This window comes from Dermacentor albipictus, chromosome 4, assembly GCF_038994185.2.
Source record: "Dermacentor albipictus isolate Rhodes 1998 colony chromosome 4, USDA_Dalb.pri_finalv2, whole genome shotgun sequence".
NCBI lineage: Eukaryota > Metazoa > Arthropoda > Arachnida > Ixodida > Ixodidae > Dermacentor > Dermacentor albipictus.
The window spans coordinates 115,484,105-115,498,135 of NC_091824.1; the positions used below are offsets into that span (position 1 = coordinate 115,484,105).

Consider the following 14,031-nt stretch of genomic DNA (forward strand, 5'->3'; position numbering starts at 1 on the left):
ATGCCGTCTACGATGATTGCCGATATGAGTGAATACCCGAATGTTTCTAGAAAGCTGCTGACCTTATCAAACGAATTACCGTCTTGACTGTTTTAGGCATGTAGCGCAGCTCGGAAGAGCAAAAAAGGAATAAGGTAGGGGTGATCAAAGGGAACGGGAAACAGAGTGAGCGCTCACTCTGTTTCCCGTTCCCTTTGATCACCCCTACCTTATTCCTTTTTTGCTCTTCCGAGCTGCGCTACAAGCCTAAAACAGTCATGACATACCAACTCGCCCAAACTGCTACGCTTTTGTACCGTCTTGAAGGCGTATACCGCTTGCAATTATATGACATACAGGTAGCGTTAATTGTTTCACACAGAACAGAGCCATTAACAAGTACATCGTAATGGTGTCGGAGCCACCTTCTGCAGCCCCCATGCAGACAGAGGGTAAAAGGAGAAGTGGAGAGCTGTCCATGCCGAGTGCTCAACTACATGTATGCTCCAGACGCCACATAGTCCACGTACGACAGCACAGTTATGTCGAAGACCCAGTGATAAACGCTAGCGACAAAATGCTAGTGACAAATTCGCTTCGCAATTCGGTTACGCGAGAGCAGGCGCCCTTTACATCAACGCCTTCGTGAGTGAGTGAAGTAACTTTATTTTGGTCCAGAGAAGACGCAGGGGAGACCCCGCGCCACCCGGCTAGTCCCACGTAGGGACCGCCAAGCCGAGCTTGACGGCCCGGTCGCGGGCACTCTGGACGGCCAGGGTTTGGTCGCTGAGTTCGGGGCTGCCCAAGAGCGCAGCCCACCTATCCTCGCTGAAGGAGGAGCCGATGGCTTCACACCCCCACAACACATGGTCCAATGTTGCCCTTAGTCCACAGGCAGGGCAGTCCGCACTGGGGTATCTTTCGGGGTATATGGCATGAAAAACCGCGAGGTTAGGGTACGCACGGGCTTGTAAAAGTCGAAGGGTAACCGCCCGCGCCCTACATAAGGCGGGGTGCGGGAGGGGGAAGACCCGTCTTGACAGATAGTAGTGCGTGGTGATCTCGTTAAACGTAAGCAAGGGTTCACCGCGGGGCTGAGGGTCTGCTGAGGCGGCGCGGTCAGTGAGTCCTCGCGCGGCCTCGTGTGCGCCCTCGTCAGGGTTAGAGGGAGAACCCTCAATCAACCCCAAGTGAGCGGGAAACCAAAATAGAGAATGCGGAGAGATACTTTTGGCGCTTTGGAGAATGCGGAGGGCCTGCGGGGAGACCATACCGGTTTGGTAGGCCTTAATGGCTGCCTTGGAATCACTATATATTGCCTCTCTGCGACCATCGAGCACAGCCAGCGCGATTGCAACCTGTTCGGCTACCACGGGCCTTGAAGTGCGTACCGTAGCGCAGCAAGTGAGCCTTGAATTGGAGTCTACGCCTTCGTATCCAAACTATACGACCAGCTTCCGCCACCTAAGAAAACAGGCGAAAGCTGCAAAGAAAAGCTGTTCGCTTGAAGAATACCTGGTGGGAGACTTACCGCCTTAGCGGTTGCGCTTCATCTGCGTCCTTCCTTTACCTTTCGCTCTCCCTTCAATTCCCATTGTCTCTCTCTCTCCCAGCGTAGGGTAACCAACCAGACACTTTCCTGGTTTACATATCCTGGCCTTCTTTCTTTCTTTCTTTCCTCCTGCTTCTCCTCCCGATTTAATTAATTAAAATTAAATTTTATTATGGGGTTTTACGTGCAAAATCCACGACCAGATTATGAGGCACGCCGTAGTGGGGGACTCCGAAAATTTGGACCACTTGAGGTTCCTTCACGTGCATCTGATTCTAAAGTACACGGGTGTTTTCTCATTTCGCCCCAATTGAAATGCGGCCGCCGTGACCGGGATTCGATCCCGCGACCTCTGGCTTAGCAGCCCAACGTCATAACCACAAAGCAACCTGCTGCGAGACAGCGCATCATCTTGTTGTTCGACGGAACGAGCCCTGACACCTTTTTGTGCGTCGTAGAATAAGCGCTTGCTTTTAACTCTTGTACTTGGTGTGTCTATTTGAGGGTGCTGCTTTCGGATGCATAATCAAGTGATACTTTTCATGTTGCACGAGCATTTTTCTTTTTCAGATGCAAACATTAATCACGCTAATGGTGTCCTGCTGAAAATATACATCTAATTGTGTTGTACTGAAAATATCCCAATTGATTTTTTTATAATTCTTTCGAACCTGTTAATTGATCTCGCGGGAGTTAGAGCAGTAATTAACCAGTTAGGTAAATAATTAGAATACAGTAATTGAATAACTTTAACAAAAACAGTACAGGTGACTTCTCAAAGAGGCTGTGGACTGCATGTATACTTAGTTTTGTTCGCGAAAAATATATCCCTCTTTTTTTAAAGCTCGGCCTATTTTAGCTGAGATGCCGGGATGTATAGCTGTAGCGGTGGGTTAGGTCATCGTCATCATCAGCAGCGTATTTTGTGTCCACTGCAGGTCGAAGGGCTCTCCCGGTGATCTCCACGTACCCCTGTCCTGCGCCAACCCATTCCAATTAGCGTCTGCGAATTTCTTAATTTTATCACTTAATCTTAATTTATGACGTCCTCGACTGTGCGTTCCTTCTCTTGACACTCATTCTGTTACTATAATGGTCCACCGGTTAGCTGCCCTACGCATTACGTAGCCTGCCCAGCTCCATTTCTTTTCCCGTAATGTCAACCAGAATATCGGCTATCCCCGTTTGCTCTATGATTCACACCATTCTGTTCCTGTCTCTGAACGTTACGCCTAACATATTTCGCTCCTTCGATCTTTGCGCAGTCCTTGTTCTTGAGTTTCTTTGTTAACCTCCAAGTTTCTGCCCCTTATGTTAGCACTAGTCTAATGCAATGACTGTATGCTTTTCTTTTCAACGACAGGGATAAGCTCCCACTGAGGATTTGGTAATACCTGCCGCATGCACCCCAATCCATTTTTTTTATTATTCTGCAAATTTCCTTTAAATGATCAGAATGCCTTGTCAGTAACTGACCTAGATAAACCTATACGCCTGTACAGTGCAAGAGTTGAGGTCGGGCATCTCGAAATGAGTAGCAGGCCCATGCCATCGTCCGACTAATCCACGCTAAGGACGTTGTTGAAGAGGAGTGCTGGGTTTATTTACAATATCTACACGAGGAGTGGAGAGCGTTACGTCTCACCAGTCTAGCACGACCGAATTGAGGCACACTGAGGAGCCGAAAAAGTCCATTTAAACCCCTTCTGTCCTCCCTAGATCCCCCGGCCAGGGAAATCTGCCGTCCCACCTCCGTCCAATCGGAAAGCCCTAAGCCGCCGAAGGAACTCTCGTTGTGGGCGAGAGTGCACACAATCACTCCGGAACCTTTCTTCACTGTACACACAGAAAGGAGGGGAGCTTCGTAGACAGGGATTGTCACTCTTGATTCAAACTGGTGCGTCTTGGTTCCTGGGATGACCCAGCAATTAGCTGGATCGTCTGTCGAACGACCGTGGCGGTTACCGGAGTCCATGAGAAAATGCCGTGGAACGCCCTTTTCCAGGAGTTTCTTGCTCCCATCGTCTTTGAAGGTGACAGTGAACTAACATACAAAAGTGGATTACCCAAACTTGTCTCGCATTGTTGTCGCCGCAGGTCGTTTCGAGGGGATGCATTAACTTCACGAAGCGATTCGTTGCAGTGGTGTAGGAGAGGCTAGAAGGTCACCACCCCCGCTGGCCGATCGTAACAAGTTTCTAGAGGCAGACCGCTGATTAGGAATTCTCGTTCCTTGCAAGGCTACTGAACATTATCTTTCTCTTCTGCGCATTAATCTTTAACCCCGCACTTTCATTTTCTCGGTTAACGTTCTCAATTATTTGTTGTAATTCGCCCCCGCGTGTTTCTGAACAGGTCAATGTCATCTGCAATCCGAAGGTTGCTGGGATATTCACCGTTGAACTGTTTGTGTGCGTGTGTGTGTGTGTGTGTGTGTGTGTGTGTGTGTGTGTGTGTGTGTGTGTGTGTGTGTGTGTGTCTGTGTGTGTGCGCGTGCGTGCGTGCGTGCGTGCGCGCGCGCGTGTGCGTGTGTGTGTGTGTGTGTGTGTGTGTGTGTGTGTGTGTGCGTGCGTGTGCGTGTGTGTGTGTGCATGTGTGTGTGTGTGGGTGTGTGTGTGCGTGTGCGTGTGTGGCTGGGTGGGTGCGTGCGTGCGCGTTCATTCGTGTTGAGACTCTATGCACTCACACAAAGCTTCATAGTATATAGATTCAGACCCGTTCGATCTGCTGCATTTTTACTGCTTTTTCTGACTTCCTGCTTCTGTTTCTTTTCTTGATTCTGTAAACTCTATACAACGTTCTGGTAGCAGCTGCGCACATCACCCTAATCTTTAACTACGAATTTATCAATTCACTCATCGAATATTTATGCACGTATATATTTCTACATTAAATCGAGAAAGCTAATGGATTGACGCACTCTAATCTGGACTACGCGGACGGAGATAATTCTGCACGCTTTTCACATCTAGGCCATGTTTGGTGGGCACGAACATTTTGTTCTTGTTTATTTCTTCTTTAACGCACATGTCTCTCATCAATAATTTGTGAATATGTATCTTACTTTTTCTCATTATGGCCGTGTGACTACTCATAGCGCTGCGATTCCAGGAGTCGTACTGTCGACCATAAGAATGGAAAAAACTCAGTGCCCGTCCACTGTGAAGAAGGATGACCAGCGAAGCTCTTTATGTGGGCCCCTTAATGGCGAAAAGCTCCTCCGCCGCAGGTCGGCCCGGTATTGCACTATCTTCGGGATTTTGTGTCTACACACGGACACGATCCTGGGAGAGCTAGCCGTTAACAGCTTCGCTGTAAACGCAATCGGGCAACCAGAAGGAGTGTGAAGTTTCGCTGCGTTGCTCCAGCAAGACAACCGATCCCACGTGCGCAGCATTGTGCGCAATTAAAGTTAAGGCCCCCTGATGCAGTCGAAGTAAATCCATTGGGAGGTCACGCGTGCGGGTTACATCGCGTTTCTTCTTTTGCGTCCGGTTTGAGCTTACGCAGCGCCGCCTCACATATTGGATCAAGAACCAACCAATACGCTCGCTCTCACTGGCAACCATAAGTCACCAGCAGCGCATCTCATTTTGTTTTTGTTAACCGTTCGCCTTGCCGATGTGAACTGCACGGAGGGCATTCGTCTCGCTGTCTTGCTCTAATCTTAGCTCTTAGTTTCTTTCACTGCACGCCGCCCGTTGGTCCGAAGTTTAGGCCCGGGCCAAACTGTTCTAGTGTTGTTTTTTCCTTTCCCTGCTCGCTTTGCTGCTTTACTGCTTCCCGGCTCGCGGCCGCTGGACCGAGGACCCCGCGTTGGCGTCAATCACGTTCCATCCTGCGGAACGCGCGAACTATGGCCCGATCGATGGGCGGCTGCCGCCTGATCCATCAAGCTGGTGGCCATCATACTGCCGTCGCTGTCCGCACTCTGCGGGCGGGGCCCGACCCTCCCCGGCGCAAGGGTTTCTCTCCCTTCTCCTTATATAGCTTTTGAAGGAACCCGAGCCTTCTTCGCTCGAGTGCGCCTCCCGACCACTTTAAAAGGGGTCACCCACGCAGCTGCTTCCTCTATTTTCTGGCACGCGCTTCCATCCTTTTCGTCGTCCTTCCATTACTCCCGGTTATTCGTCTGTGTTCGCAGCGCGCACTGTGCTGCAGTGATAGGCTGCGCTTTCAAACACGTTGTTAGTTAAGCTCTTGCTCTGAAAAAAAGAAACGAAACAATAACAGAAAAAAAGAAACAGCTCGGAAATGGTACACAAGGGCAAAAGGCAAGCATAACGAAGCGCAGAACTAAGAACCATTGCTTCATAGCTTGTCCGTTCCTTTTATACTGAATAAAGTGTGCGCGCAATGAGAAAGAAAAAATGGAAGAAAGAAAGAACTAACGAAAGAAAGGAAGAAGGATGGACCATACTGCTCCATCAAAGACGCTCCTAGCAATAATATCATGATGAAAGTTATACAAGCTCTTTCTGGTACAACCTTAGCGACGGCACGCATACACTTCTTCCTTCTTTGCATTCTGGAGTAACAACGCCTCTCCAAAGCTTCATTTATGTCATAAAAATGTTTATTCTCCCTCCCTCCCTCTCTCTCCATCTCTCTCTCCCCCGTTTTTGCGAATTCATAAACGCTTCGCAGCTCTCTCTCTCTCTCTCTCTCTCTCTCTCTCTCTCTCTCTCTTGTTCTCTTTACATTCTTGAGATAAGGCATAGTTAGAATTTTGTTAAGCAACCGCAACCTCTGCAGTGGCCGTATAGCTAAGTGACTTCCATGCTTGACATTAAGTGAATACGCATGTTCGCGCAGGCACCCATTAGTGCGTCTACCCTTCTGTCATATATGTAGCATCCACTGCATGAAAGCAGCATTTCATAATCTATATAGCGCTCAATGGTATTCGACGTATTTGTTGGCGTGCCTCTTTTTTTCATATTTCAGTTGCCTGTGTGCGTGTGCGAGTGTGTGTGTGTGTGTGTGTGTGTGTGTGTGTGTTTGCGTGTGTGTGCGCGTGTGCGTGCGTGCGTGTGTGTGTGTTTCGTTGGTAACGTTTGTGCAAAGAGTAGTTAGTTTGCTTTATGCAGTGAACACTAGTTGAACTCCCGCTTTCGCGATTATTTTGATTGTGTGCCACTTCGGGAACGTGTGGTATTACCGTCATCTTAACATTCTTGTTTCGAGCTGCAAAAGCTTCTGAATTCCTTCTCAGAGTAAGCTATGTCCCAACCAGCCCGTAGTTGGTGTCCCTGCGACAGCCTCAAGTCTTTTCATTACGACTTGCTCTCTCATAGCTCACAAAAGCTGTGTCGCCTGTAAATGTTTTTCTTGACTCAACGTTGTCACACGCATATACTCTTTCTTCTTTAGTTGCACTCTATGAAGTGGTTGGGAAGTGTAGAGTTCAGAATGACTACATCAGATGCTAGGGTAGATGGTTATGGAATGACGACATGATGAAAGGAGGCAGCTGACACGGCTGTGGCTTTTTTTATTTCAGAGCCAGAGTATCAAAAGTAATAAATTGACGGCGCACGGAACAGGAACAGACACGACAGGTTTTCCTAGAAAGTACCGTAGTCCTGTAGCAGAAACCCGCGCCATTTGGTTAATGGAACGATATCAATCCCCACTTTTTTTCGGCAATAACTGCAGTCCCCTGATAACTGAATCCGGCATTCTTGTAGCTAGCTTTGTGTTCTTTATACCAGCTATTTAGCGCTAGTAAAGTGTTCATTTTTTAACGGATGTATTCAAAGAGATTCAGGCGCGTGTTAGACGGCGCTTGCTACTCCTCTCCTTTTAATTTATCGATGTGCTCGAAAAAAATTGTAGACGAAACTGTAGCGACAACAGCTTACATGTGCACAAAACAAAAACAAGTGTATCTGACCAGTTCACACAATTCGAATGTTTTTGCTGAAGTACAGTAACGTCCAATGTTGGTGGGAAACAGAGCTCACACATCCGAGGCAGTTGTCAAGGTCATAGGCATTGCAAGATCAAATATCTTTATATAGACACTGAGAAAGATTTTGCTTGAAATCACGGAAAGTTAGATGCGTGAAGAAGCCTGCATACGGAATTTGACATATCGTTCAGCTCGCTCCTGGATACGTCCCGCACTCGTTGGCTAGCTCCCAGCAAGAGACCATACAATATTTTATTCTAGTTCTTGTGCCTCGTTCGTAATTAGATCCCTAATTTATAGTAAAAAGATTTCCATTCCCTCTTTCCTCCTTTTTCTTCTTAATCTCGCTGTCAATATTGTCCTGTGTTTCTTTCTCATCGCCAGTCGCATAATTGGCGACCTTAGTGCGATGAATTAGCGCTTATTTTCGCAGAAACATCAACCGTGCTCTTTCGAATTATCATTAGCTGTACTGGTCATTATGTGCCTGTCGCTAAGTCGGAAGAAGGCTCACAGTTGCTGTGCCCGGCGTTCAACTTTCTGTTTGTTCAGCACTTCTGAGCTGTCGTAGCTTGCCTGTGACACACTAGCACAGTGCCAAAGAGACAGGTGCTAACAGGTTAAGACTACTATGTTTTCTGAATCTAATTCACGATGCCTGAGCATCATTACCTTTGTTTAGTGGTTCACCGTTCCTCTAATGTCCTTTTTGAAAGAGTAAAATGCTACCTATAAAATAAAAGTGAACATCACTTTCTTTTCTGTCTCATGCAGGTGACCTGGTGAACCACATTTGTTTGCTTAACACCTATCTCGTACTAACTTTATTAAAATAAGTGTGATATCAGCGTGAGGAAATTCAGGCGTACTTGCTTTAATAAAATAAGTACGCCTGTATTTGCTCTCGCTTTTTTTTTCTGTAGTTAGAACAGCAGACTGAATTCCTCACTCACATAATATTTTGAAATATGTCTACACATAGTTTATAACTGATAGAACGAAAGAACACAAGCAGTTATGTGAGGAATAGGCAACAGGCTGAAAAGTTTGTAGAACGTAAAGCTCAAATGTAGTCTGATGAAGCTTGTGTGTGGGCTCAACTTGAGCATGAAGATAAAGCTGCAACAAAGTCCGTGACTGCGCAATGCCTCGCAGTAAGAGAAACAACGATGGTGTTTTGAGTTCTTCTGAACACACATTTCGTGCGTACTGTGGTATTACTTTAAATGGCCGACGGGCAGCTTCGTGGCCAAGTTTTCAATTACTGCCATATCACGCGAATCAGTCAAAATTAGTTAGCCTATTTGTCTAAATAATCACAGAACGCATGGGCAAACTGCCAAAGTGATCGACAGAAGGCATAATCACATTCCATATATAAAAATGTGTGAATCGCGCTGATGTCACTTTCTCTTAAGCTAAGTATTTCGCCGAGATATTTATCTCCGATCCATCGCCATGTACATACAGAGGCAGGCCTGTTGTGTCGTAAGCCGAGGTGGCGACGTCCGTAAGGACCCCATGTTTTGATCAACAACAGCGCGCTGATTGTCCTCGCACTTCCGGCCAACTGCTTTCAATGTCACCAACAAGCTACTGACGACGGTGTTCCCGGTTTGCACGCTGTTTCATTTCTTCCGTAGCATGGCGGATAGCTTGTGCGTGTAAGGAACGAAAGGCCTGCTGACTGCAGAGAAAGGCGAACCATCTTTGGTCCCACTCCGCGGCAGACGGCAACCAGGCCCGCTCAAACAAGCGCCAGTGCCACTGCTGTGGGGCTGTTTACACAGATAATGCCCAGCGCCATCTCGTGGGCGTTCATCGCGCGGCTGCATTAGGACATGCAAACATTCCCGCTGAGACCCATGGTGAGGTCCCGGACTGACGTCGGCGCTGGTGTACACATCCCCTGGGTGCTTCAACTGCATTAGTGGCGTGTGTAATACGTCTCCCAGGAAAGCACCGACGGTTATTTACATTGGCGGTACGTGTCTTCGCAGAAAACAACGACGTCACAACAGAGCGATGCAGCGTTATGCTGGAACACTAAAGTACCGCACTGCCTTGATGGATGCGCCACGACGTGGCCGAGGAAAGACGCACAGCAGCAGTGTTGCTGTGAGCGTCAAGTGCCGTTGGCAGAGGCTTCGTTCTCTCGAGCCTTGCGTCAGTGGAATGTCGCAAGCTAGTGACCTCTCGGGTTTGTCTGCTCCGTTCGTCTGTACTGTTTTGGCACAAATGTCAAGTGCGAATCGAGAGTCTGGCAGATTCTTATTTCTCGTCTCGTGTGAGATCGGACAAAACGCTTTTAAGGGTACCCGGACAGACGACTTCAACGTCTTTTGGTAAATATCTCAACTTCCACTGGCTAGAAGCAAATCGAAATTCGCACAGCTATTTAAATATGTTTGCCCTTCTCCCATATAGAAACTCAAGTAAAAAAGTTGAGTAGTATGGAATTTATAAAAAATAAAATGAATGAAACACATTTGTTACTTTGGCAAAGGAACCTTAAAAATATATCGATTCGTTCTAGATCGACGAAAGTGCTCTCACATTTTCCCTACAAAGCGGGGATTTTACTGAACTAAAATAAATATATTTCATAATTGCAGTCCTGGAATAAATTTTTTTTAGAATTTACATTCTAACTAGGGGGTTTTCGGATGAAGAAAGTTGTAAATAAAGAAAAGTATTAATTGAAAAATCATGTTTTTAGTTCAGTCTCTGCAATGACCACTTATCAATTGTTGATTGAAATGGAGAAAAACTTTCATTTATTGCAGAGAAAATGTTCCTTAAATAAGACAAACCAGCGTTTTCAGAAATCTTGTTTTAAGTTTTAGCTGTTTGGCCATCCTAGTATGCACATGGGGCGTACTTTGCAGCATCAGCATCTACACCAGATTTCTTTACGAAACCTTTTTCTGGAACTCGACACGGCATTCGTTCGTCTTTTTCTTTTTTTGCCTTGGTGTTGCACTGCTTTATGTGTAGTGAAAATTGCAACGTGAGCAACTTCTTTAGAAGCCATGCACACTCTCACGAGCGGATATGCATCAGATGCACGATTTTTGAATCGCTTGCGTTGCAACTACAAGCGCGCGACTCGCTGGGCCTGCTCTCCACAAGATGAATTATTTATTGGTCCTACTTTTTTATAAACGGTGTTTTGGACAGATTTTGGGTACCATCCCCCCTTAAGTACATATCGTGCATATGGTTATTCTGGGCTGTCTATTGCTTCTCTGACTTGTGTTATTAGAACCGTTTGGTGCGCTTAGAAATCCACCCGAAAAGGAGCTTTTGCTGAACCTCCGATATCAATTAGCTTTACGAGGAGGGGGAGGGAGGGAAAGAGATAAGAAGAAGGCAGGGAGGTTAACCAGAATCACGTCCGCTTGGCTACCCTATACCGGGGGTACGGGAAAGGGGGAAATCAAAGATAACAGGGAGAGAGCGAAGGGTTGTCGGACGACGCTTTCTCCACGATATCGAGTTGTGTTCCGCATCGTCCTCGGACGAGTCAAATACGAAAGCGCCGAAGGCGCGGGCATGACCCGTCGCCTGGCGGTTTTGCCGTCTCGGCTATGTTGCAAGTGTCGGTCGGTCCACCTGTGCTGCGGGCTCAAGCATTACGAGGGTGTGCAATACACATGTGCTTATGAACGGATGAAGTCGCTGTTACTGAATAATGGTAGTCAACATCATAGTTAGGCACCAGAAGGCTGACAAAGCAATTTCCACATTTTGACCGGGCTGTTTTCATGCAAAAAACTGACCTGAAATTGCTGACCATGTATTTGCCAGTCACAATTACCTAGTAATGCCCAAATACATTTCTGTATCAAGAAAAATCGGAACTTGTCACCCTTAATTTCTGACCAAGGAGAATTCATTTGTACAAAAAAAAAAGAAAAAACAACAATGAAAACGACGAAATGATATTTGAGGTATATCCTAATTAGTACAGTAATAATTTAATTAGTGTTTGGTGTGTTGAACTATCCACAGCTAAAACTTCACTCCTGCACATGGAAGGCGAGACTACCTAACTTTTCTTTAATTACGCGTGCCTAAATCAACATTTTGAGGCATCAAGCTCAGCACAGCATAGATGATAAGTTGGGCATAGCAAGGGTAATTGGGAACTTATTTAACCATTCACGTCACTTACAATAAATAGACTGAACCTTTTCACTTGAAAAGCAGGTTGAAGTTTGAGTTTACCCATAGTTTCGCTGCATGTTCTTGGTATAACACTTTTCGCAAATGAGAAGCTCTTCACAGTGCAGTTGGGCTTTTCTTCGCTCTCGTTGTACACGCTGGCATCTATTTAGGAGTTGAATTCGTGTTTTAATTTGCCCTTGATACCATTTGAAATTAAGCGCCATGGTACAACAATAGGAGTATTTAGTGGTGAGTTGCCTCCTCAAAGTAAACTTTATCTAAAGGCTGACTCCTGCGTTTTAATAGATGATTCAATTCCGCCTCCAGACCTATGAGTGGCACTGGCTACACTCCCCAGGACCACGCTATACTATGGTACATTCTCCTGCTGTGGTTTTTATTGTAGTTGTTTGCATGCCTCAATGAATTAAAGAACCTCTCACACGCAGTTTTATTCGCCTGTCGTGTTCGATAACACGTAACAGTTTGCTTGTCTTACAGCACCTCGTGATAAAAGTAAAAAAAGTTACAGTTACCGGGCACACGTTCGGAAGTACGGCCTCACGCTCGATAGCCATTCTTTAGAAGTCGCGATGTGGCACTGTCTGGCACAGTAATACCATTGCAAACTTAGTTAAGATTCAATCTGCGTTGCTGTCCTTGTCGAGTTATAACGGAGGCGTATGAAAAATTCAATTTAAGACCCTATGTATTCTCTTCTGTGGTTATTCCCGCAGGCCTTCTTGCCTGTGGTTCCGCTTTGGCGGTGCATTTCCGAAAATGAAGTTCGTCAGTTAGGCGTTGTGCATATGCTCATCCCCAGCAACGGCTCCCGTCTCATTTACCTCGCTATCACGTCGTGCTTTCAGACGATGCCAGGCAGCCCTGACACGTGTTACCGCAATGCTGAGTCGATACTAGGTTTGGACGTCCGTGTCGACTGTGCTCGCAGCTCATATACAAAGCCCTCATTGTACTGTCGACATCCTATTACGTGAACTGCAACGCAGTGAGCGAACAACCCAAATTTCTGTATCATCCTCGGTGTCGTGCCCGAAGCGCCTGGCCCTGCCTCGGTTTCATGCATTACGGCTCTGTCCTGCCTCCTTTGAAACGATCGAAGCGAAACGTATAATTCTCTCTCCATTCAAGCCGCTTCCCTATCTTACTTAGTTTGCTCCGTTGGTCCTTTGAGTCTATATCGCCGCAGTTGTGCGTTCGTTGGGGCGGGCGCGGCGGTTGAAGGGAAAGTGTTCGGCTCCGTCTCTCTCTATACGTCATAAAATGGAACACTGAAGGGCCATCACAAAAACTGGCATCAACGGACGCATGCGGAAGCGACGTATCGCAGGCAGAATGCTGTCTCCAAGATAGCGCACTGCTGTCTCTGCTCGATTTACTTTCCCCTATCTTAAATACACGCACGCACACACACACGCTCACACTATTTTTTTTGTCTGAAGTTATGAGGCCGTCTGTACTGAGCGATAACGCAAGCAATTATTTTATTTATTTATTTATTTATTTATTTATTTATTTGCTTATTTACTTATTTATTTATTTATTTATTTATTTATTTTATCGTTTATTGATACTGCAGATCATCGTGTGGTTCATGAAGGAGTAGCATACAAGCAATAAACAAATTCATAACAAGCAAGTAACAATCATACAGAAAAGACAAGAACAAAGCTTGAGAATGCAAGACATGGGACACTAATTACAATCATAAATACATTAGTCTCGACATCTGCATATTTTCACCTACTCTCCTAGAAAATACGGCGCGTTTCCGCGGAAAAAAAAAAGAAAGGAGAAAAGCACTGTTGTTGCCAAGCAGATGGACTAATTATGCTTATTGCATTTCTCTTGTTGCAATAAGAGCAGTTAATGAAGGATCAGACCTAAAAAAATTCTAATGAGCCACAGTCAAAACAACGTCACCCCAACCCAATCGCCTTGATTTGCTTCATTATTTATTTATTTATTTCATACATACTGCTAGCCTCCATTTGGAGGCTGTTGCAGGACATGGGAAAATACATTGCATCAAAATAAGAATGACAAACTTGTACACTTGTTAGTATTGTAGTTAACAAGAAGACGTATTTGAGTAATACAATAAAAGGGTGTGACCTTCCTTAGTCAGCCCTTAAAAATTATGGGGTTTTACGTGCCAAAACCACTTTCTGATTATGAGGCACGCCGTAGGGGAGGACTCCGGAAATTTCGACCACCTGGGGTTCTTTAACGTGCACCTAAATCTAAGTACACGGGTGTTTTCGCATTTCGCCCCCATCGAAATGCGGCCGCCGTGGCCGGGATTCGATCCCGCGACCTCGTGCTCAGCAGCCTAACACCATAGCCACTGAGCAACCACGGCGGGTAGTCAGCCCTTAAAGGTTAATGAACAGAA

General features: G+C 46.1%; 1 protein-coding gene across 3 annotated transcripts in view; it reads left to right on the plus strand.

Moving 5' to 3' along the window:
• Positions 1–14,031, plus strand: part of LOC139059304 (dopamine D2-like receptor) — a 461,415-nt gene that overhangs the window by 289,144 nt on the left and 158,240 nt on the right. The gene's annotated exons all lie outside the window — the stretch shown is intronic.